The sequence below is a fragment of the Hakea prostrata genome, chromosome 1 (genome assembly GCF_041222555.1).
Source record: "Hakea prostrata isolate BN-2017 chromosome 1, UWA_Hpros_2, whole genome shotgun sequence".
In the NCBI taxonomy this organism is placed as follows: domain Eukaryota; kingdom Viridiplantae; phylum Streptophyta; class Magnoliopsida; order Proteales; family Proteaceae; genus Hakea; species Hakea prostrata.
The window spans coordinates 29,029,007-29,054,825 of record NC_142600.1 but is presented as its reverse complement, the minus strand read 5'-3'; the positions used below and the strand labels follow the sequence as shown (position 1 = coordinate 29,054,825).

At 35.7% G+C, this 25,819-nt stretch overlaps 3 non-coding genes and 1 pseudogene across 3 annotated transcripts; 3 read left to right on the top strand and 1 right to left on the bottom strand.

The window, feature by feature from the left end:
* The first annotated feature begins 1,002 nt into the window (after positions 1-1,002).
* LOC149028650 (septum-promoting GTP-binding protein 1-like) lies at positions 1,003-5,881 on the top strand (annotated as a pseudogene).
* TRNAF-GAA (transfer RNA phenylalanine (anticodon GAA)) lies at positions 2,112-2,184 on the top strand. The gene has a single exon. It is a non-coding gene; the product is annotated as a tRNA-Phe (tRNA).
* Positions 5,882-7,395: 1,514 nt separating the features above from the next.
* On the bottom strand, positions 7,396-7,468 carry TRNAF-GAA (transfer RNA phenylalanine (anticodon GAA)). Its single transcript has one exon. It is a non-coding gene; the product is annotated as a tRNA-Phe (tRNA).
* A 3,448-nt stretch (positions 7,469-10,916) lies between these two features.
* TRNAF-GAA (transfer RNA phenylalanine (anticodon GAA)) lies at positions 10,917-10,989 on the top strand. The gene has a single exon. It is a non-coding gene; the product is annotated as a tRNA-Phe (tRNA).
* Positions 10,990-25,819: the final 14,830 nt, after the last annotated feature.

Below are 25,819 nucleotides of genomic sequence, written 5' to 3'. Positions count from 1 at the left end.
TTACTTCTTATGGGAGTTGTTGGGAGTCTTAAAAACTGTAAGAATACAATCGGGACTTGAAATGAAACAACTTAAAACGAGAAAAAGTATTCTCGAGTCAAGAGAAGTTGCAACCTGGAATCCAGATCCACTGAATTTATAGTGAATCATTTTTTCCCCTATTATAATGACATGAATATATTATATATCAAATGTAGTTATTAACCAAAGCATTTCTCCTTATGCACTTCCATCTATAACAATTAGACTCGCTGATAGTGTAAGATGATTAAGATATTTTGTCTTTCTTAAATCTTTCCATAGAATATATAAAATTGTAATTGTAATGAATTGCTTGTCTACTTATTAATTAATTGCGATTTGAAATTGGTTTTGAAAAGAAGAAAAAAAAAAAAAGGAACCTACTAATATTCTTCAGTTATGATTTTTTTCCAACATTTAAAAATTTAAAAATTAATAATTATTTAGTAAATGGTAAATATCACTTACCTCCCCTCTTAGTTGACCAAGTGACCCTTGGACCCCCCTCTTGGTTGGATGATATCATTTGCCTCACCTCTTAATAGGCAAAGTAATCCAACACCTCATCTCTGTTAACTTTTTTCATTAAGTTATATTTTTACCTTTAAATATCTTTTTAGACTTCAAATTACTTTCAATTAAAAACATGTTGGTTTAAATCCTAAATTACCCCCAATTAATATAGTAGTTAAACTCTTAAGTTTACCTCTGGTAATTTTATTGTTGAAACCCTAAAATGCCCTCAATTATTTTAATAGTTAAAATCATAAATTACCTTTAACCAAACAAAACAAAACAAAAACCTAAAAGATTTTTTTGGGGTTTTAACAATAATATTAATTGGGAGTAATTGGAGATATAAACTTTTTTTTTTTTTAATTTAGGATAACTTTGGATTTTATAAAAATATTCACTAGTAAAATTAGAGCTTAACGGAAAAGGTTGATCAAAGGGAGGTATCTGATAACTTTGCTAGGTAAGATGGGAGGTAAGTGATATTATCCAATTAAGAGGGGATCCAAGTGCCATATGGTCAACTAAGAGGGGAGGTTAGTGATATTTACTCTTAAATTACAAATTAGGATGTCATCAATATTAATTCATATCATACTTATTAAATGTAAAATTACAATTGTTGACATCATTTAGTCATGTTAATTAAGTTAATAACTAAGGGTTTTTAAGGAAGAAAAAAATATGGCCATGTCCCTTGACTTCGTGCTTTTATAATAGTAGTATGATTTGATAGTCAAGTCAACTTTTGTCTTTCAAATACTAATTGAAGAGGATTCCATGTGAATAAGCTGGCTTGAGGTATAAGGAGGAGAGGAAAAGTTTCATGATGAAACTAAGTAGCAAAAACCCAAAATGCTAAAAATTGGATGTTAACATTAAAATTATATTAAAAGTTTGAATGTTAACTTTGAAAAACAATAGAACGTCAACTTTGAAATATATTGTATCATAATGAATTTAAGATGAAGTTTATCATAATGTACTTAGAGATGAAGTTGTATGTTTTCTAGGTGAGTTCTTAGCTTCACTAGAAGAGCACTCAAAAATTATTTAGGATATTATGGTTCAATTTCATCAAGATTTGGTGAATTGAAACAAACTTTTATAAGGTGATCTGAATGCAAGCCTGATTGAAAAAAAAACTATTTAAGATTATCTTAAGATTATCATTAAAGATTTTAGGCTATGATTTAATGTCCTACATTTTCTTAAAGTTACTTCAATAGTAAACATCCTATGGGATTGAATTTGGAACTAAATGCAAGTTGAAGTTTCATTATAACATGTATTGATTTAAAATTTACAATGACAATTTTTTTAACATTTGGTTATGATTTACAAATATGTTTCAAGTGAAATATCAAACCTAACTAATGTTGAAAACACTTTTAAAGAAAGCTTTATCAAGCACTTATGGAAACGTTTCGACATCCAAAAAATTTTTTTGGTGTTTTTCGAAGCAAAAACACTAGATGAGTTGTTATATATCGGTTCTTACATGCTAAATGGCAAAACCGGAGAGGAAAGAAACAATGTTGTAGTCATTAAAGTGACTAACATAATAAAATCAATAAGCGGGGATAGCTCAGTTGGGAGAGCGTCAGACTGAAGATTTGAAGGTCACGTGTTCGATCCACGTTCACCGCATATTTTAAGTTTTTTTTTTTTTAAAATTCTTTTATAAACAACTAGTGAAAAGTCCATGTGCAAATGCAAATATTTTGTGTTTCTGAACCTTTTCAATTAAACATGAAAATTTTTAATAAAAAAATAAATATATCATACTATACTTTGTTGGACAAAAGCGTACCTATTAAAGTAATGTATTGTGCTCATCAAATTGATATGTTGAATATAATGAAATTTCTATATTTTATTGATCTAAAAAGATGATAATTCTTTGCTCAAAACAATCTTAAAAGTCAATATACGAAGAGGGATATTGGAAGAAGTCTTCTTTTATGGCTCACTTATTGGTTGTAATGCATAGTGTAAAAGATGTGAAAACAGAAATATTGACATATATTAGTGAATACGGTATCAAATCATTTTTTACCTTAATATTCTTTAAGGTTATTTTATTTAAACTTTAACCTATTGTTGTTGCCAAACTATGGTATTAACATAGATTTTTTTTTTTTTTGGTAAAATGATATTTACAAGATAATTGATACTGACAATGTATAAAAGCAATAGACATTGCCTTATACCATAGCCATAACCATGTGTAAACTACATGATAAAATCCTAATTATACTTTTATTTATTTATTTTGGTTTGAAAATAAACTTATATTAGACAAAGAACTCAAGGGTGAAATGCCACACCTGGTAAGAGCATAATTTACAATGAACGGTGGGGAAGGCAATGCCTATATATATGTTATCCTACTCACCATAATAATTTCATCCAAAAGTATAATAAAAAATATCTAAGTCTATTCCTTCCATACTCAGCCATTCTGCTTCCGCCTCCAACTTTGCTTTTACTGCCTTTGCTTTCGCAGCTATTGCTGCTACTTTTGCCTCATTTGCTGGCACCGATGTTGCTTTAGCTGGACCTAGTGCAGTTGTTGCCACCCAAGTTTGTGGCGTCGAATTCATCGCCACTTATTTGATTTGATATGCTTTTTTTTTGGAGTGCTTCTTTTTAGAAATAAGTACAATGATCATCAAAAGAAGAAGACTCACCATTTCACCTTCTCAGAAATTGAAAATTCGATAATGGCTTCTCCATTGTCTGTGGCATGTTGAAAAGTTAGGTAGTGATGAATTTGAAGATCTTGTTGACATTAATATTGTGTTTTGCACTCAAGAAGAAGAAAGTTGTTTTCATGGCTTGAGTGTTTTCTATTGCATGTCAAATTCAATAAAAAAAATTACAATATCATACAAATTTAAAACATTCTCATATCCCTTCACCCATTTTATAGTGAAATCCCACCCCAAACCCAAAAGCTGGTAACTCTTCCAAGTTCCAACTCAAGTAACTTACAACACTAAAAGCTTTCAAAAAACTTAATTGTAAATCTAGTTAGTGCATTTTCATATTGATTAAGTGATTCTGATAAGTATGGCCATGTTAACAGTTGTGTTTTGGGAATTATGGGCCTTAATAACTGATCATTAATGTGTTTGTCTAAATGTGCGTGAGGGGTGTAGAGGATTAATTTCACATCCAATATCTCAGATAAACAAAAATTATTTCGTGGGTCAAAATTGCCCACAAATGTAGCCTTGGTGTATCTTCCCCTTTTATTCCAAACTAGACTATACTAAAATGGCCAATGGTGGGTTAGTAAATTGTTCAAAAGCCTAACATCCCACTTCGCACCCATTTGACAACACTAATATTCTCATGAAGGGGTGGTTGGGATTAAGGTAGCTTGAATGCACAAGTTGCTCATTTGAACTTCAACCATGTTGTTTCATTCTATAAAATTAGTCTTAGTTTAGTGTTGTTGTTCATCTTTATGTGAATAGAATAGGTAGATGTAGGTGTCTGCTTCTTGAATTTCTGGTTCGATTTCAGATAGTATTAGCAAGTTATATTTATGGTTTTTTAGCCTGGGTTAAGATATTGATTTGTTTTAGTTGTTAATGATCCTTTTTTTTATGTCTTATGGAGATGATTTGCTTTCTAAATCTTAAGTGTTGCATGCAAGATGTGGTTTTATCATTTATGATATGTGAAAATTGAAGTGCAACTTAAATGGGTTTGTTGTTGGAAGTCATGGCTATTCTCTACTGTTGGAAGAATAATATTTCTTTTATGACTAGAAGTAGGTTCTTTGCTTAACATTTTGTTTGTCATAAAAGAAAAATATTTATTTTATGGCTATTTTCATAAGAGGGACTCTTTTGGATTGATCCAACATGTGTTTTTGTAGGTGAGAATCCTTAGCTCAAATGGAAGAGCACCTAGAAAGTTTCTAGGGTATGATGGTTCGATTCCATCAAGATTCATGTTGTTAATTTTGTTTTTGACAAATAATGAAAACCATTTTTCTATAAATAGATGGAGCCTTTGGTGACCTTTCCTTTGGTTTTGATGTTCTTAAGTGGTATTTGTATTTAGCTTAGTTTTTTTTTTTGGTGTTATTAAAAAAAAAAAAAAAAAGAGTGATCATTTTGTTCTTTGACTTTGTACATATCATTACAAGATTATGTGCCAAGATGGGCCAGAGAAACGTGCACATCTGTGTCCAACCATACAAGATTTCAATACATATTTTGTGCCAAATTTGCGCACTTCAACACCGAAGCATAAAAAGTGGATTATGTGCTGAATTGTGAATTTTGGCACAGAATCAGTGCCATACAACCCTTGCAGAAGATGAGAAAGAACAAAGTTGCTTAGAGATGTCTAGATTGAATTTGATGGATAAAGTATTATCAGTTAAAGGTGCAAAATTTGCTTTTAATATTTGAATTGTAGGAGGTGATCATGCTTCTCTTAATCACGTTCCCATTGTCTATAAAAATGCAGCAACCATCTTAATCATGTTCAATCTCTTAAGCCGATGTACAGTTAACAGGTTTGTCATTGCTATGTCTTTCATTAAAAAAGTCTTACCAAATAAATCTAAGTTTATGAGAGATTCTTGATAATCACAGTGTTATTGGGTGGTATCACAAAGCCAATAAGTGGAATCATGTACTGGATTGATCCGTAAATATCCAAAATCAGAACAAGAACATCTACGATTTCTAACATTTATTTCTCCTGTACATCTACTGGCTTTCAGACTGATTCCGATTTTAATTGGGACTAAGTTTGATGATTTTGTACATCTTCCGTTGGACATACAATGGGCAATTTTGACCACAAAATAATTTTTATATATTTGAGATCATGGAGGTCAAATTAAACCTATACACCCCTCACGCACATTTAGACAAACACATTAAAGATAATTTATTAAGGCCCATAATTCCCAGTACACAGCTAGTTATATGACCATAGTCACCATACTAATCAGAATCACTTAATTCAATATGAAAATACACTAAATGGATTTACAATTAAGTTTTCTAGAAGCTTTTAGTATTGTAAATTACTTAAGTTGGAAGAGTTACCGGTTTTTGAGTTTGCGGTGGGATTTCACTGTAAAATGGGTGAATGGACATGAGAATGTTCTAAATTTGTATGATAAGGTAAGTTTTGATTGGATTTGACAAGCAAGAGAATATGCAAAAGCCATGAAAGCAACTCTTTTCTTCTCGTGTGCAGAACACAATATCAATGTCAACAAGATAATCACATTCATCGATGCCTAGCTTTTCAACATGCCACGGACAGTGGAGATGATATGAACATTGGAGAAGCCATAATTGATTTTTGAGTTTCTGAGAATGTGAAGTGGTGGGTCTTCTTCGTATGATCATTGTACTTATTTCTAAAGAGAATAAATCCAAGAAAAAGCATATTGAGTCAAATAAGTGGTGAGGAACTCGATATGACAAATTTGGGTGGCAACAAAGGCATTGGTTGCAGCTGAAGCAGCATAGGTGGTAGCAAATGAGGCAAAAGTAGAAGCGGTAACAACAAAGCTAGATGTAGAAGCAGAATAGCTGAGTACGGAAGGAATAGTCTTATTGATGAGGATAAATTAGCATTGAACCGGTTTTAACCACGGTCGGGTCATAGATATCGGTCGGAAGTGGCTCAACCGTGATCAGGAATTGGCTGAAAGTCTGAACCAAATAGTAACGTGGGGAAGAAGGAACCTTACGGTTGAGGCAATGAGCATGTTCCCGTGAACTTTGGGATATTTGATTGAGTTATAAACAGTAACTCCCATTATGGGGAGTAAGGTGATCGTGTTATTAATGGTAACTGCCACTATCTAGGAAAAATCAAACGGCCATCAAGAGGAGGCATGAACGAATCCAATAGTTGAGAATCAAAGGTAAAACCTATTTAAACAAGAGAATTACATACAGTGAAGGTATCTGAATCGTTTCCCTCCATTCTATATTGAATTCAAGCTCTACAATTCATTAGAGCTTAGTGATCGATTCTATTACTGACTTAGCCTTCGGAGGTGGCCTCCCGATCCCACGGTCAGGCCACGTCTAACACTGTTTTGTAGGTCATTCCCCAAATATCTAAAGGTTGAGCAGATTTTGGACGCATCACTTAAATATTGTTGATTATTCTTTTGAATGAATCATTATGGTGAGTAGGATAACATATATGTAAGCATTGTCTTCCCCACCATTTATTGTAAATTCTGCTTTTACCAAGGTGTGGCATTCCACTCTTAAGCTTTTCGTCTAATATAAGTTTATTTTTAAATAAAAATAATAAAAAAAAAAAGTATAATTAGGATTTTTATCATGTAGTGTACGCATAGTTCTAGCTACGGTATAAGGCAGTGTCTAGCGTTTTTATACCTTGTCAATATCAATGAGTATCTATGTTAATATCATTCTACCGGAGGAAAAAAAAACTATGGTAATACCATATTTTGGCAAAATCAACAGGTTAAAATTTAAAATAAATTAACCTTAAAGAATATTAAGGTAAAAATTTATTTGATATAGTACTCACTAATCAATGCCAATATTTATGTTTTCATGTCTTTTACACTATGTATTACAACCAACAAGTGAGCCATAAAGAAGACCTCTTCAAATATCCGTCTTCGTGGCTAACTTTCAACTCTGATGAGCATGATACATTACTTAATTTGATGGGTACGCTTTTGTCTAACAATGTATAGTATGATATATTTATTGTTTGATTAAAAATTTCCATATTTAATTGAAACCATTCAAAAACACAAAATACATGCATTTGCACATGGACTTTTTACTAGTTGTCTATAAGAGAATTTAAGAAAACCATAAAATATGCGGTGAACGTGGATCGAACACGTGACCTTCAGATCTTCAGTCTGACGCTCTCCCAACTGAGCTATCCCCGCTTGATGACTTTATTATGTTAATCACTTTAATAACTACTACCTTGTTTCTTTCCTCTTCAGTTTTGTTATTTAGCATGTAAGAACTGATATATATAACGACTCATATAGTGTTTTTGCTTTGAAAAACACCACAAACAAATTTTTTGGATGCCGAAATGCTTCCATAGGTGCTTGATAAAACTTGCTTTAAGAGTGTTTTCAGCACTAGCTGGATTTGATATTTCACTTGAAACATATTTGTAAATTATAACCAAATTTTTTAAAATTTGTCATTGTAAACTTTAAATCAATACATGCTATGATGAAACTTCAACTTGCATTTTAGTTCCAAATTCCAATCCCACGGATGTTTACTATTGAAGTAACTTTAAAAATGTAGGACACTAAATCATGATCTAAAATCTTTAATGATAATCTAAATAAGTTTTTCAATTAGACTTGCAATTGGATCACCTTATAAAAGTTTGTTTCAATTCACCACTTTCACTTTTAAATCTTGATGAAATTGAACCATCGTATCCTAAATAATTTTTGGATGCTCTCTCAATTAAGCTAAGAACTCACCTAGAAAACACACAACTTCATCTCTAAGTGCATTATGATAAACTTCATCTTAAATTCATTATACAATATTATTTCAAAGTTGACGTTGTATTGTTTTTCAAGGTTAAATTCTACCTTTTAATATAATTTTAAGGTTAACATCCAATGTTTAACATTTTGGATATCTGCTACTAATTTCCTTATGAAACTTTTCTTCTCCTCCCCATACCTCAAGCCAACTTATTCACATGGAATCCTCTTCCAGATAGTAATTGAAAGACAAAAGTTGACTAGTTGAATTGGAGGATAACCAAATTAAAAAAAATATATATCCTTTGTACAAGGATCATACACTAAGGAAGAACTCTACTTGGATTCATGGAACATGCAGTCGATATTAGTTCTCAAATCATATTACTATCATAAAAGCCCGAAGTCAAGGGACATGACCACATTTTTTTCTTCCTTAAAAGCCCTTAGTAATCAACTTAGTTAACACGACTTAATGATGTCTACAATTGTAATTTTAGATTTAATAAGTATGATATGAATTAATATTGATAACATCCTAATTCGTAATTTATTAAAGGGATAATTACTATTGGCCCCCTGTATTTTGATTTTATTACTATTATATCCACTGTACTTTTCAAAATTACTAATCCAACATTTAACTTTGTCTACAATTTGCCCCCTACTGTTAAGTTCCGTTAGATTACTGATGATGTGGCATCTTTATATTTTCTCAAAAACCCCAAAATACCCTTATACTTATCTCTTTAATTATTTACCATTTTGTCAAGTTACAGTAGTACCCTTAATTAATTGTGGAGAAAAAAGTAACTATAATCCTTTTTATTCTAAAAAAAAACACCAAATAAAGAAAGAATGATTGAATAAAACTCAAATAGAAACCGAAGAGGAAGGAAAATCGAATTCAATTAAAATTGGAAACTGCATATCACCTAAAATATTTTCAAAATAAATGAAGTTTAGTGAAGGTGGAAACCAAATTGGAATTGGATTTTTCTCATTTCTATAATTCAAAATAAATGAAGTGTAGTGAAGGTGGGAAAACAAATCGGATTTGGATTTTGCCTATTTCTTTAAATTAAAAATAAATGAAGTTTAGTGAATGTGGGAAACCAAATCAGATTTGGATTTTGTTCATTAATTCAAAATAAATGAAGTTTAGGGTAAAATTGACATTTAATCTGGTTTTTATTAATGGGGTAGCATCGTCTTTTGATTTCTTAATTTTAATGAAGGGCAAATTAGACATTACATATTCAAACTTAACGGCTACTTAACACCGTTATAAGGAAGGGGGCAACAATAATTTCGTAAAGAATAGGGTTTTATTAGTAATAAAATCAAACTACAGGAGGGCAACAGTAATTATCCATTTATTAAATAGTAAATATCACTTACCTCCCCTCTTAATTGAATAATATCGCTTACCTCCCCATTACCTAGCAAAGTTATCAAATACCTCCTCTCTGTCAACTTTTTCTTCTAAGTTATAACCTTATTGTTATATTTTCCTTGAATCCCAAATTACCCTCAATTAGAATTATTGTTAAAACCCCAAAAAATCTTTAATTACTTTAGTAGTTAAAACCTTAAATTACCCTCAATAATCTTATTCCAAGACCCTTAGATACCCCCATATGTCTTTAAATTTAGATATATTCTTTCATTAGAAAAAAAAAATAATAAAAAGAAGAAAAGAAGTAAAGAAAAGAAAAGAAAAGTAAACCTAAGAAACACGTTTAGATTTTTTTGATTGATTTTTTTTTTATAATTCTAATGAAAAAGAAACATATAGATAAAGAACACAGGAGCGTTTTGGAATTTTAATAATAAAGCTAATTAAGGGTAAGTTAGGGTTTTTGGGGGTTAAAGGTAATTTAGGTTTTAACTACGTCAATAATTGAGGGCATTTCAAGTTTAACAATAATGTTGAGTGAGGATGATTTAAGATTTGAACTAATATAGTAATTGAGGGTAATTTATGATTTAAACCAAAATATGTTTTTCATTGAGGGTAACTTGAGGCTCAAAATATTTAAAAAGGTAAAAATAGAACTTAACGAAAAAGTTAACGGAGAGGAGATGTTTGATAACTTTGCTAGCGAAGAGGGGAGGCAAGTGATACCATCCAACCAAGAGGGGGTCCAAGTGCTATTTGGTCAACTAAAAAGGGAGGTAAGTGATATTTACCCTTTATTAAATAATTAATAAATTTTAAAATTTTAAAATGTTGAAAAGAAAATCATAATTAAAGAATATTAATAGGTTCGGTTTTTTTCTTTTCTTTTCAAAACCTTTAAAAAGAAACTAATTTCAAATCATAATTAATTAATAAGTAAACAAGTAATTCATTGCAATTACTATTTTATATATTCTAGAAAAAGATTTAGGAATACAAAATATCTTATTCGTTTTACACTATCAACTAGTCTAATTATTCTAGATGGAGGTGCATAAGGAGAATAGCTTCATTTAATAACTACCTCAGATTAAGGGTGTCAATTGCATACTGAAATTGTCTAACCGTACCGTACCGCACCGTTCAAAATTCGGTGCGATACGTACCGAAACCAAATTTCATTGGTACGGTTCCAATTTCAGGTACTCATACCGTCGGTATGTACCAAAACCGTACCAAATTGGTACTGTACCAAATTAAGGAATATAAATAAAATTTTATAATTAAAAAACTTTACCTTTACCCTATCCCTAATTTATTGTTTCAATTTTTCGTTTCGTCCTCACTCCTCTTTTTAGATTTACTTGTTTTGTCTCTATTAATATCAAATTCTATCAATTGTTTGGTCACAATTTTATTAGGATCTTAATAAACTAATAACAAAAGTTAATGATCACAAGTTAACATCATCAAGCGGGGATAGCTCAGTTGGGAGAGCGTCAGACTGAAGATCTGAAGGTCACGTGTTCGATCCACGTTCACCGCATACTTTTTTAGTTTGGTTTATTAATTACATAAATAATTCATTATACTTGTTTTTTTTGTTGCTTTCTTTGATCTAGGGGACTAATATAAGGTTATATGACAAATTTTGGTTGTATACAATAATGTCTTTAAAAATCACTCGACATCATTAGGAATAGAACAAATGACTTAACAATAGGGTTTTTTTTTTTTTGTTGCTTTCTTTGATCTAGGGGACAAATATAAGGTTATATGACAAATTTTGGTTGTATACAATAATGTCTTTAAAAATCACTCGACATCATTAGGAATAGAACAAATGACTTAACAATAGGGTTATTTTGGGAGTTCATTAATAACTAATATACTTGTTCATGACTAAAATGGTCATTCTATATCCCCTGGTCTGAACCGGCAGTTGCACGATCCGACCAGGTCCAATACTTAATAAAGTTCGACCAGTCGGCTCATGGTAGGACCGACCAACGGCATTCACCTAACATGATGAGAAACCTTATAAGGTTAGGGTCCTACCGACCAACGACCATAGAGGAGTCCTCAGTTAGGTAAAAGAACTCTCCCAAAGAGTTACTCTCCTATGGTAACTCTCATTAAAGTTATATTCCGAATATAACTCTATTACCATACTCTATATAAACACCTCAGGCAAACACTATGAGGTAGGTATTCATATTTCGTGTGATCAATTACTTGAGTTCTCTATTGAGTAGTTGAGATCATATTATTGGTACTGACTTGTTCGTCGGAGACGTACCTCGACCCCCCAAGGTCGAGCTCGTATCTTGCAGGTTCGTGACAGGGAAGGACGAGCGAGATTCCGTATCAACAATTGGCGCCGTCTGTGGGAATTGCATCAAAAAGTCATGGTGCGATCGAAAGTGAAGGCCGTAAATCAGAAGGAGGTGGAGGATGATGCTTCGAAGGGAATTCCTCTACCTGAAAAATCGGTAATTCCCGATCAGGTGGAGATTAATACCGACCAGGTGGAGAAAAATACCGATCAAGGGGAGAAAAACCCCGAACACCCGAATCATGGAGCATTAGCAAATCAAGTTGAGACACTCCAAAAGGAACAAACAAAGCTTCGGGAGGAAATATCCTCCTTGAATGAACTAGTCAGGATGGTCGTGGGTCATATAATTGCCCCTAATGCAGACCCTAAAAATACTCAAAAAGTATTTGAGGGAAGCAAGAATAACCACCTGGTCATTCTTGATCGAACGCCTCGACCATCTCTGGAAGACGGACAAAAGTTAAAAGAGAAGGTAGGCGAAAAGTCTTGGGCATCTGAGAAAGAAATTCCAAATAAAGATCCTCTGATCAACGAAGACAATGATCGAGGAAGCAGCAACGATCCTCTCAAAGAACAAAAAAATCAAAGAGTTGAGTCCGGACCGAGCAAGAGGGAAGATCGTTTGAGCAAACAAGTCAAAGAGTTAGACGAGAAGGTGAACAAGTTAAACGATCTAAAGAAAGATGAGCTATATGCTTTTCTAAAAGAGGATCTTTTCATTCAAGCTATTTCGAGGCGGTAAATACCAAAAAGCTTCAAATGCCCAACTTTCATACTTGTTCAACGGATCACAATGTCCAAAACATCACATCACTCGCTACAGATCGACCATGTCAATCTATAAGCATAATGAGGCAGCCATGTGCCAAAGTTTTGCAGCCTCTTTAACCGGTTCCGCATTGGACTGGTTCTTGGCGTTGCCAAGTGGTTCGATTATGAGTTTCGATCAACTAGGGCGAGTGTTTGTGCTGCGCTTCTAGGGAGTCGGATTGAAGAAAAGAGAAGATACTTTGTTTGCTATAAAACAAGGTAGAACGGAATCTATCCGAAGTTTCCTTCAAAGATTCAATAATCTTACCATGCAAATTGAAAGCATGGACGAGAAAATTGCCTTTCATGCGTTATACCAAGGAATTACTCATGAAGGATTGCTAGAGCGACTACTCCAAGATATGCCAAAAACATATGCAGAACTGAATGAAAGATGTCATAATCAAGCAGAAATTTCGGAAACCATAGAATCTCGAAAAGAGAACCAAGGGCCGAAAGAAGAAGCAGTTGAGAAAGGGCACAACCGACCAGGATGTTAGGGATAAGCTCGAGCAGAATCCCCAAAAAAGCAAGAGATTAGTAATCTTCCACTAGTGAATACAAGAATATCCGAAATCTTGATGCAAATCAAAAATCAAGGACATATGAAGTGGCCGGATAAAATCCGAGCACCGCCAGAAAAACGTGATAAACGAAAGTATTGTGAATATCACAAGGATCACGGCCATTGGACGGACGATTGCAAAAATCGAAAGATGGAGATAGAAAACTTAATCTCTCGAGGACACTTAAAGAAGTATATCCAACCTAAAGAAGATGGCCGACCACAGGACAACCTTGTCCCGAAGAGAGAAAGGTCGAGCCACAGGGAAGAAAGAAGAAGTCCGGCCAAACGCCGACCTGAGGCGGATGAAAAACAAAGAAAAAGATCTCCAGTCTATACTGTATTTGGTGGTCCGACAGAAGAATCAAATCGACAAGCAAAAAGAAAAGTACGATATATTGGGAATACTGAAACCCATAAAAATATATCTACTGAGCCAATAATTTTCTCTTCCAAGGATCTACGGGATATCACAATCCCTCATGATGATGCCTTGGTAGTCAAAATTCTCCTGGAAGGAACTGAGATCCATAGAGTCCTAGTGGATACTGGATCATCAGCAGACATATTATCTTTGGACGCGTTCAAAAAGATGAAGCTAAAAGAAAATATGCTCGTCCCATGAGAAACCTAGCTTTATGGTTTCACGGGATCATCAACCCGAGCAGAAGGAACGATCCGATTAGAGCTACGGATTGGAGAGCACCCACGGGATAGAATCGTACAGACCAATTTTATGGTCGTACGAGATTTATCAGCATACAATGCAATCATAGGACGACCAACCCTCTGCGCACTCGAAGCAGTGGTCTCCTCGCTACACATGAAGATGAAATTCCCGACCACAGAGGGAATTGGAGAATGTGTAGCCGACCAGAAAAGTAGCCGGCAAAGTTACAACGACTACATGCGAAAAAAGAAAAGGACAAACTCGACCATGACTATTGAAGTCAGGGATGACCGTGATGAAGAAACCTTGCAAAGAGCTGAACCAGTGGAAAAGCTTAAGAGAATCCATTTCAATCTCGACCAGAAGGAGCAAGGTACCATGATCGGTTCCGAGCAAGAAGCAGATTTTAAAACAGAGCTCACTGAGTTTCTAAAGAAAAATTATGATGTTTTCGCCTGGTCGGCTGAAAACATGCCAGGGATCGACAAGGAAGTAGCTGAGCATAAACTCGTATTGATCCACGAGGCAATTCCGGTTGTTCGAGAAAAGAAGAAATTTTGCCATTGAAAAACATGAGGCCATTCGAACCGAAGTGCAAAAGCTAAGACACCTGGCTTCATAAAACGCATGAGCACCACCCGCAATGGCTAGCTAATGTGGTAATGGTCAAAAAAGCAAATGGGAAGTGGCGGATGTGTACTGATTACACAGATCTCAACAAAGCCTGCCCGAATGACCACTATCCACTTCCAAGAATCTATCTTCTCATAGATGCAACAACAGGACATGAAATGCTCAGTTTTATGGATGCATATTCAGGATACAATCAGATCCTTATGCACCCTGAGGATGAAAAGCATACAACATTCATGACTGATAGGGACAGCTATTACTATAAAGTAATGCCTTTCGGTCTAAAAAATGCGGGAGCAACATACCAAAGAGCGGTAAATAAAATCTTCAAACATCAAATTGGTCGGAATATGGAAGTATATGTGGACGACATGCTGGTGAAAAGCATCTCAAAAGAAGATCATCTAACTGACCTGGCAGAAGTATTCAAAGTACTCCGAAAATACAAGATGAAACTCAATCCTGAAAAGTGCGCTTTCGGGGTATCTTCGGGAAAATTCCTCGGGTTCATGGTATCCCAAAGAGGAATCGAAGCCAATCCTGAGAAAATCAAGGCAATTTTGGACATGAAAGCACCCAGAACCATTAGAGAAGTCCAATGCCTAACTGGTCGGGTGGCAGCACTGAATAGATTTATTTCTAGATCAGGGGAGAAATGCTTGCCATTCTTCAAACTTTTAAAGCAGATAGCAGGTCAGAAAGGAAACATCTGGAATGATGAATGTCAGAGAGCATTTGAAGACCTAAAAGACAAACTATCCCGACCACCCTTGCTCGTTATGCCGATCAACAAGAAGGAGCCACAACTATATTTAGCCGCTTCGTCGGTGGCGGTTAGTGTAGTTCTTGTGCAAGAAGAGGGTAACATACAACAACCTGTCTACTATGTCAGTCATGTCCTAAATGATGCCGAGACTCGCTACCCAGAAGTGGACAAACAAGCCCTGGCACTGGTTATAACGGCCAGAAAACTCCGTCCATATTTCCAATCTCATCCCATTACAGTGATGACGAATTTACCACTCAAAAAAATCCTTCACCAACCAGACCTGACCGGAAGGATGGTGACATGGGCAGTGGAATTGAGCGAACATCAAATAGAATTCAAACCCCGACCAAACATCAAAGCTCAATCCCTGGTAGATTTCATTGTTGAAAAACAAGAAACAAGTCACGAGGAGGATGAGCAAGGGGTAGAATCAATCAAAAGATGGACTCTGTTCGTGGATGGATCGAGCAACTCGCAAGGAAGTGGAGCATGCCTATTAATGAAGAGTCCTGGGGGATTTGAAATAAAATATGCCCTTCGCTTCAAGTTTAAAGCATCCAACAATGAGGCTGAATATGAAGCCATGTTAGCAGGACTCAGGATGGCCAAAGCTCTAAGCATTCAACATCTAGAAATCAAAAGTGATTCACAGCTGATTGTAAATCAGGTGAAGGGAGTTTATGGAGCCAAAGAAAGAAGGATGGAGAAATACCTGAACCTGGTCACCAATTACAAACAAGGTTAAAGAGCTAGAAATACCAAGACCAAGGGTTGAAAACGACTAGGTGATTCATTATCTAGCAGCTAGGAAGAATGGATGTCCAAGCACCAGTGATCTACCTGGAAGAGCTTGATAGCCCTAGCATAAATAAGGTCGACCACATGCAAATTTCAATCGAGCTGGGGTGGATGGAGCCGATCATACATTATCTTGACAACGATCAGCCCCTAGAAGACCAAAAAATTGCTCGGGCAATAAGACAAAGAGCAGCCAGGTTCACGATCAGGGACGGACTATTATACAAAAGATCCTTCACCCGACCACTTCTAAGATGCTTGGGACCACTAGAAGCTACAAATGTTTTAAGAGAAGTTCACGAAGGAACCTGCGGATCTCACGTAGGATCCCAAACACCCTCTAATACAATTATACGCCAAGGATTCTATTGGCCGACCTTAGAAGAAGATGCCAAAGACTTCGTCAAGAAATGTGACAAGTGTCAAGCACACGCAAAGATCTCCCATACCCCCGTAGTTCCTTTAACATCAACTCTATCCCCAATACCTTTTGCAAGGTGGGGAATAGACCTGGTAGGGAAGTTACCTAAAGCATTGGGAGGAAGAGAATACTTGGTAGTGGCAATAGACTACTTTACAAAGTGGGTAGAAGCTGAACCCCTTGCAACTATCACTACCGATCAGATGAAGCGTTTTGTCAAGCATAACATATCATACAGATACGGAGTTCCAAAAATATTAGTAACCGACCATGGAAAGCAATTCGAGAATGCAGCATTCTCAACATTCTGCAAAGAACAAGGAATCGAGCATAGATTTTCTTCAATAGCTTATCCCCAAAGTAATGGCCAGGTCGAGGTTACTAATAGAACCATGCTCGACGGGCTCAAGAAGAGGCTCGACCAGATGAAAGGGAGATGGGTAGATGAACTACCTAGTGTACTGTGGTCGTACCGAACAACTCCAAGGACGATCACAGGAGAATCTCCATTCCGACTAGCATATGGAGCAGAGGCTAGAGTCCCAGTAGAAATCCAAATTGGATCACTTCGAGAAATAGAATTCGAAGAAGAAGCAAACATCGAAGGAATGCGAACCAATCTGGATCTAATTGACGAAGTAAGGGACAAAGCCCAGTTCCGTCTTGAAGAATATCAAAGAAGAATAGCGACATATTATAATGCCAAGGTTCGAAATGAAAAATACTTGCTAGGCAAACTGGTATTTCGCCGAACAGCTGCTTCAGATCCAACCAATCAAGGGAAGTTATCCCCAAATTGGGAAGGACCATACATAGTCATACGACAAGTCGCTCCCGGAGCATATCATTTACAAGATCCGGAGACGAGCGACAGGATCCCTCGATCATGGAATTCGAACAATCTCAGGAAATACTATCAATAAGAATAGTATCTGAGAAAGTCGTAAACACGACAAATTTTGAGCGTTTTATTTCAGTTTTGCTATTTATTTCAGTATGTAGACAACACGGGAAATTCATAATCCCAAGAAGTCATATTAGTTTTTATTTATAAATAAAGACATTCGTACAAATTATTACTCAACTTCAACAAGGCGCTCAAGGAAAAGACCTAAAAATCTCAAGCAGAAAAGACCTGAAAATCTCAGGCAGAAAAAGACCTAGGCGAAAAAGACCTGAGATTCCGAGGAAGGCCCTACCAATCTTAAGGCACAGAAGACCTAAGATATCACTTAGGCAAAAAAAGACCTACACTCAATAGGCAATAAAGACCTAACATTCCTTAGGCACGAATACTTCAAAAGACATACCAAGTTATCATGCCCGGAAGGTAGGGGTTATGGACGAACAGTTGTTGACGAACACCTATTTAGTTCATGGCCGAACAAACCTTACTAGACCGAATAGCATGGCTTGGAATGATACAAGCACATGACAAGAACGAGCATATATATACCGAACAAAGGTATTCTCACGACCAAGTAAACTTGTACAGAGGAGGGGAATATGCCAAAAATGGTATCATACCGAACAAGCATACTTGGTACAAAAAGAGAAAAAAAACCATTGCTTAAAAAACCATTGAAAAGCAAAAGTTTACATAGGCAAAATAACCTATGATAAATTATACATTACAAAATCATCATGGTTTAAAAAGAAAGCTAGTCGGCAACAACATTATCAGAAGACATCAAATCAGTTGAATTGTTTGGACTAGTGGTCATCAAAATATTAGCTGCATCGGTGGTTGTTGAGGGGCCGGCTTCATCCTCCTCCTCAGGGGCCGGTTCCCAGTCGGAGTCTAAAAAATCCTGTACACTGACCCTCTTCGGCAAAGGGAAAGCCTCCTTACCAGCCGCCCAAGATGGTCGAGGAAGCTTCCGTTCATCAAAGATACCCTGATCAACATATTTCTCCAACAGTCCAAGATCGATCTCTGGGTAATTTTCAATGACCCTAGTAAAAGCATCTCTCCGACCATATTTGAAGCTCGGGGTTGCAACCTTGGAGACAAATCCTATGCAACCTTTAGTGCATACCCATTTGTGAATCACTTCCCGACGTAACTCCTCGGAAAGATCGAGCATGCTCGAGCAAGTTGATCGGTCAGATCTCTTACGAACTGATCCTTCTCTTGCTCGATCTTCGTAAGGGCAACGTCTTTATCTTCCAAAGAAATTTTTAAATTTGCAACCACACGCTCAAGGGCCAAAATGCGTTCTTCAACAGATAAAGCCCGAGCATCGGTGATCGCCTTCTCATCCTTCAAGGCAGCATTCTCGCCAATTGCATTCTCCAGCCGACCACTTATATCCTTGACCTTGTCGTTAAGCTGATAAATGGTCGATTTATCCTTCCGAGCAACCTCCAAATTACCTCCCCATGCCTGGGTTAAGGCACAAACCAACCTACCAATGGAAAATACAAATAATGAGAAAGGAGGACTGTACGGGAAAAGCAACCGTGTACAAAAACCACATACTTGGTCATTATATCCTCAGTTCGGGTAGGTCCAATTTTTTGAAGAAACTGCTGATCGGTAGGAAGTAAAAATGTCGGCAACCATGCCTTAGCAACTTCAGTACCATCAGTAGTGTTACTCAAAACATAAGATCCAGCTTTAAGTGGACCACTGGACGGAGCATCAGCAGATTGAGTGCTCGGAATATCCTCAGGAGGAGCAGAAGTGGAGGCACCCACATCAACTTCTGAACCTGCTATGAAAGACAATGGGGCCTTTTTCTTGTTCGGCCTAAGAGTAATGTCAGACACATCAGCCGATCTCTTCGGGCCTGGCAGAGCTTGCTTTTTTCTATCGGAACGAAGACGTTCAGGTTTGGTAGGAATCCGGGCTTCAGCCTCTTCCATATCCTCATCAACTGCCCGGGAACAATTTTTCCGATTAAGCATCACTGAAAAAGGATAGAATAATTAATACCAAACTCAAAAAGATAGTTCAAAAGATAGAGATACAAACAAAGAGTGCTCACCAGGAAGGAACCCCCAAAAACGTAGTATATTGGGGTATCCCGGACAATAGCCGTGAACGGCAAACATGTTCTTATCCTCGGTCGGAAGCCGAAGAATCTTCTCCCTGGCATGTTGCTCGACTTCGGAAAGGTTAGGGGTGTTATTGGAACTTGTAGTCGGTCCACGAACCCAGAATATAGGGAAGGAGGGTTTGGATGGTGGCCGAACAAAAAAATATTTGGGACGCCACCCTTTCGTGTTGGATGGAAGAGTCCCTGTCCCGACAAAGTTGCCATCCCAACCACATTGAGAAAAGGTACGCTTTGATAAGGTAAAACCAACCATCTTGTTCCTGCTTCTTCGCCATGAAGAAATGAAGGAATAAGGCAAGGGATGGTCGGACACCTACCTTCTAACAAAAGCCCCAAAAACAAATAATGTTTCGCCAACTGTTAGGCACGAACATCCCCGAGCACATATGGAAATGAAGCATGATCTCCCGAAAAAGAGGATGCACGGGAAGACGGAAGCCACTCTTAAGGGCATCCTCATACAAGGCAAAACTCCCCAAGACGAGGAGAGTTCGCCCTCTCTTCGGGAGTGGGTACACGAAGGACATGATCGGAAGAAACATCATATTTCTGCTTAAGATAATCTAACCTCTCGTCGGTCATTTGGGAGGGAAGGAAATCTGGGCTCGAGGAATAAGGATCATAATCTATATGGTCGGGATTCAAATCCTTAGCCTGCTCGAGTTTATATTCTTCAAGAGTCAAGCTATCTTTCCACCTCTTACGCTCAGCTTTGAAGCGAGCTCGGGCACTAAGGTGTTCGGTCCTAGGTCGAGAACCCATTTCAGCCTCCTCGCCATCATTACTAGAGGGTTCTCGACCACATAGATCATCAAACGTATCTTCGGACTGGCCACTTATGGGAAGCCCGGGATCAAGGAGCTGTTCGGTTTCTGGTTCAAACAGTGAAGAACCAGAAGGTTCTTTTGCTAAGTCTTCTCTCCTACGATTTTCTAAGGCAGATCCCCTCTTTAGGATTACCATGTTCTCCTAAAAAGAAATAGAGGACAAATGCTACAAAAAAACGTACCCAGAGACAAAGGAAAAAGGAAGGAAAATAAAAACAACAAGAAGAAGGGCTTATGTCAAAACTCTGAACTTACTGCTTCAAAACAAGAAAAAATAAAAAGCAGAGGACAAAGAACTTACTTGTTGATAATAGGATGACGAAGAAGAAAAAGAAACTAGTGGATAGACCTCCTCCAACAAAAAACCAAAGCTTGAAGCAAGGCAAAGAGAAAGTCTCCAATGAAGAAAAATCTCATAGTTGCAGAAACAAAAGGAAATGCAAAAACGAAAGGAAATGCAGACCAAAAGGGAGAAGAAGAAAGAAAATGGGAAGGATATATTTCTAAAAGTCCAGATGCTAATCTAAGGGACAATATGAATATACCATCAACGGACGAAACTCATCACCACCAAAGTCCAGATCTAACGACTAGGACAATACACAGATGGACGGTGGAAGATGAAGTGCCCCCCCATTAATTCAAATCATCTACATCCAACGACTACGACAATAAGTAGGTGGACGGTGGGAGATGAAGAGTCTATTAGTCATCATGACAAGCATTTAAGATGAAACGACAGTTGTGACACGCGTCGATCACACACGAACTTCGAAGAACGTGCATCGATAAATGCACTCAAATGACGGCTAGTCCTGAGTGAGACGTCACAAATTTCGATGTAAAGTATGTAGGTCGGTTCGACCATATACTTCACGAATTAGAATAACATACTCCCTTGATCCGATCACACAGTTCTCGAACACAATGGACTGGGGGGCTTATGTTAATGACTAAAATGGTCATTCTATATCCCCTGGTCTGAACCGGCAGTTGCACGATCCGACCAGGTCCAATACTTAATAAAGTTCGACCAGTCGGCTCATGGTAGGACCGACCAACGACATTCACCTAACAGGATGAGAAACCTTATAAGGTTAGAGTCCTACCGACCAACGACCATAGAGGAGTCCCAGCTAGGTAAAAGAACTCTCCCAAAGAGTTACTCTCCTATGGTAACTCTCATTAAAGTTATATTTCGAATATAACTCTATTACCATACTCTATATAAACACCTCAGGCAAACACTATGAGGTAGGTATTCATATTTCGTGTGATCAATTACTTGAGTACTCTATTGAGTAGTTGAGATCATATTATTGGTACTGACTTGTTCGTCGGAGACATACCTCTACCCCCCAAGGTCGAGCTCGTATCTTGCAGGTTCGTGACAGGGAAGGACGAGCGAGATTCCGTATCAACAATACTCTTATACAATGATTCTTTTCTCGGGTCCCAATAAACAAGAGTCTAGTTTGTAAGTTATAACAATTATTTGTTATAAATTTATCTATCCATTGGTTGTGGTATCATTGTTTTTTTCTATTAACAAATTAAACATAAGAAAGATTTAATACAATACATCTGTGTGTTTTATATTGAACATCGATGGACAATATACACAATGAATTTCTTAATTTTATAATTACATATATGTAATATATAACCATAGGGATAGAACCTCCTAATCCTATATATATGAATAAGGACTATACAATAGCAAATGGGAAATAGACAACTGAATGTGTCATGATAAGACTCCCCCTCAAGTTGGAGCATGAAGATTCGAACACCCCAACTTGGACAACAAGAGACAAAATTGGTCATGACTAAGAGTCTTCACAAATAAGTCAACTAATTAAGTAGATGTCAGAATCTTCATTGGTTGAATGAGCTCTTGATGTAACTTTTCTTGAATAAAACGACAATCAATTTCAATATGCTTTATCCTCTCATTAAAAACATGATTATATGCAATATATGGGGAAGCTTGATTATCACAACTTAATGGTACTAGTGCCTTAGTAGGCAAGTCAAAATTATTGCGAAGAGATGTCAATCAAATGACTTCACAAATAGTCATAGTCATATCTTGATTTTATGCTTCTGCTGAAGAAAATGATATGGTATGTTGTTTCTTGGTCTCTCAAGAGAAGAGATTATTTCCTAAAAGTGTGCAATAGCAAATTGTAGAGCAATGCATCATTTGGCAACTAGCCCATTGCAATAGGCACGTAAGTATAAAATGGAAAAATATGAGGAATTAGATCTTGCCCAACCGTGGCTTTAAGGTAGCGAAGGAACCAATGAGCAACACTATTGTGGTTGATGCATGAAATAACTTAAGATATTGACAGTACAGAAAATGTTCGAACTTGGAAGAGTTAAATAAATCAATAGATCAAGTAAACGCCAATAAGAGGATGGATTAAAAGGAATAATATCTAATGCATTATTAAGTTTCAAAGTTTGTTCAATTGGTATATTTGTGGGACGAGTACCAAGGAGACCACTATTTTTTTGTGTATCAAGGAAATACTTCCACTCATTTAAAGAATGTCTAGAAAAACGGGCAACCTCAATTCCTAAAGAATACTTGAGAGTGTTAAAGTCTTTAATATCAAATTTAGTATGCAACGTTCCATTAACTTACCAATTACATAAACATTAGAGCCAGTAATAACTAGATCATCAGCATAGAGTATGATAAAAATAGATTCAATGCCACGCTGAATGAAAATAATAAGTGATCAATTTTGAATGACGAAATCTAAAGGAATATAAACTGGTAAAAAATTTAGAATATCACTAGCGTGATGCTTGTTTCAATCTATATAATGAGTTGTGAAGTTTATAAACAAAATTCTCCCCCTTGCGTCAATAATAGGGAGTAGAAGCAAATAAACCTCCTCATCAAGGTCGCTTTGAAGAAAGGCATTATAGACATCCATTTGCTGCAAGGGCCATCCACGAACTGTAGTAAGGGCTAAGAGAAAACAAACAATCACTAATTTGGCCATGGGGACCAAAATGTCATGAAAATTAACCCCTTCCAACTAGGTCAAGCCATTTGCAACCAAATGCGCTTTATAACGCTTGATAGTCCCATTGTAATTTTTTTTAATTTTACATACCCACTTATACCCAATAACCTTTTTGCTATATGGTAATAGAACAAGAGACCAAATTTGGTTATAACTCAAGGCTATGATCTTAGCCTTCTTTGCATAATGTTAAGTTTGGTGTTGCATGACTTTTGCAAAAGTATATGATTCTATATCACTATATAAGGAGGCGAAAGAAGCTAAATGTGGAAGTGTAAAGCGATTATAATTCAAAAAACTAGAGAGGGGATAATGTATACTTGAATCATTCATCGTCAAGGATTCTTGAAATAGAGTAAGGGAGTATTCATAATCCTACATGCAAATGCCAAGGATGTTGATGAGTTCGGTGGGACCTTGGATTTTAAGGAATGGGTATAGAGACAACAAAGTCAGTTGGGATTGAAATTTAGGCAATAGAATCAATAATTGGTGAATCAATATCAAGGTTGTGTGTGTTTAGTGGAAGAGGAAGAATAGGTGAACTTGGTGCAGTAGAGACACAACAGGATTGAATAAACCCTTTCGAAGCTATAAAAGAAATTGTAGGTTGATTCAAAATTTCAGTCTTATTATTAAATCAAATGCATCGAATATGTGATTGAAATTATGTTTCAGCCAAGGCAAAATAATGTAATACAAGATCAATCACATCAAATTTCAAAGACATGAGATAAATCTAAGTGCTTTGAGAAAAATCATCAACAATAGTAAGAAGAAAAAAAATAGTACCAACAAAATTCACACATTCAAATGAATTAATTCAAACCAAGAGGATGTGGTAATATTTCTTGAAGTAAAATGCAAGTGAATTTGCTTAGCTAAATGACATATAATGCACTGTATTTATTAAAAAGAGAAAAAAAATAATATTAAAGTCCAAGTGATGGGTATCCAGATGCCAATGTTAGAGATTAAAATGAGCAACTTGGCAATAAGTCAAAATAAATAAGAAGGGGGTACTGATTTAAGAAAGTAGAGCCTCCATGTCGCTACTCATTGCAATAATTCTATTTGATTGTTGGTCTTGAATAACACAATAATCAACAGAAAAAATGACCTAACAATGAGAAGATGTCATAAATTTAGTGATAGACAATAAATTAAAATGAAATGTAGGAATATAAAGAACAATGTCAATGTGAAGTCCACAAAATAAAGAAATACAACCTATGTGCTCAATAGGGACAACAGAGTCATTAGGCAATTTGATGTAAGGTGCATCAAAAGCAGTATTCAAAGTGAAATTTATTTATTTTGTTTTATCAAAAAGCAATATGGTTAGTAGCTCTAGAATCCAAAACTAGGTACTAACCGAATTAAAACAATATTTCTTACTATTAATATTGAGCAATGGTGGGTTATCAAGAGGAATGAATGAATGTGGAGAGGATTTGACAAAGTAGAAGTACCCATAGAGAAGGTGCTAATAGTTGCTAACAATAGATCGTGATCTATGATGAAGATACTAGTGTCGAATGTTAGGCTAATACCATATTAACAAAATAAATACAAGAAAGATTTGATGCAATGTATCTATATGTTTTGTATTGAACATCAATGCTAATATATGCAAAAAGAATTTCATAGTATGATAATTACATAAATGGGATCTACAACTCTAGAGATAGAATTTGTTAATCTTATGTATACAAATAAAAACAATATAATAGGAGATGAGATATATAACATACATCATCGAATGAGGTGTCATGATAAGATTTTTCTTAAATTTCATTCTTATTATTTGGATTATAATATAAGCATATCAAATCAAGTCGTTATACCTAGACTTATTGTTGTTGTAGTTTTACATAAAGAACACATTTGCCTGTTGAATTTTCTTATAATTAATGAAAAAATACCTAAAAATAATTAAAATATACAACGTCACATATTAAATTTATTAACTTATTGATTCAAATAAAAATAAATATTTAATACATGTTGCAAAGTAAGTGATGGTAATATAAGAAATTTAAAAATACAATAAATGTTGAGTCATTACTTAATCCATTATATTAACAGCAAAGGTACAGTTGATGTACAATTTGAAACAATATGAAAGATTAAAAGATGTAGATAGAAGGAGAAAGGGGTCTTTGGGTTCAGGAATCTATTGGAAGGGGTGAATAGGTTGCAACTAATGGATTAACCTAATTTTAAAAATTAATTTCACATACAAAATTAAGTAGCCAAATTTAAATGTAATGATCTTAAACAAATTTGCAAATATGACAAACCACAACACAATAATTTTATAGTAGTTAGACTTTGCAAGTCTACATCCACTCATTTCTTGGCCTCAAGAGAGATTTTCACTAGTGATTTTCTTTCACTATGTTGGGTAGAGAGTTAAATCCTTACAATCATTATTAT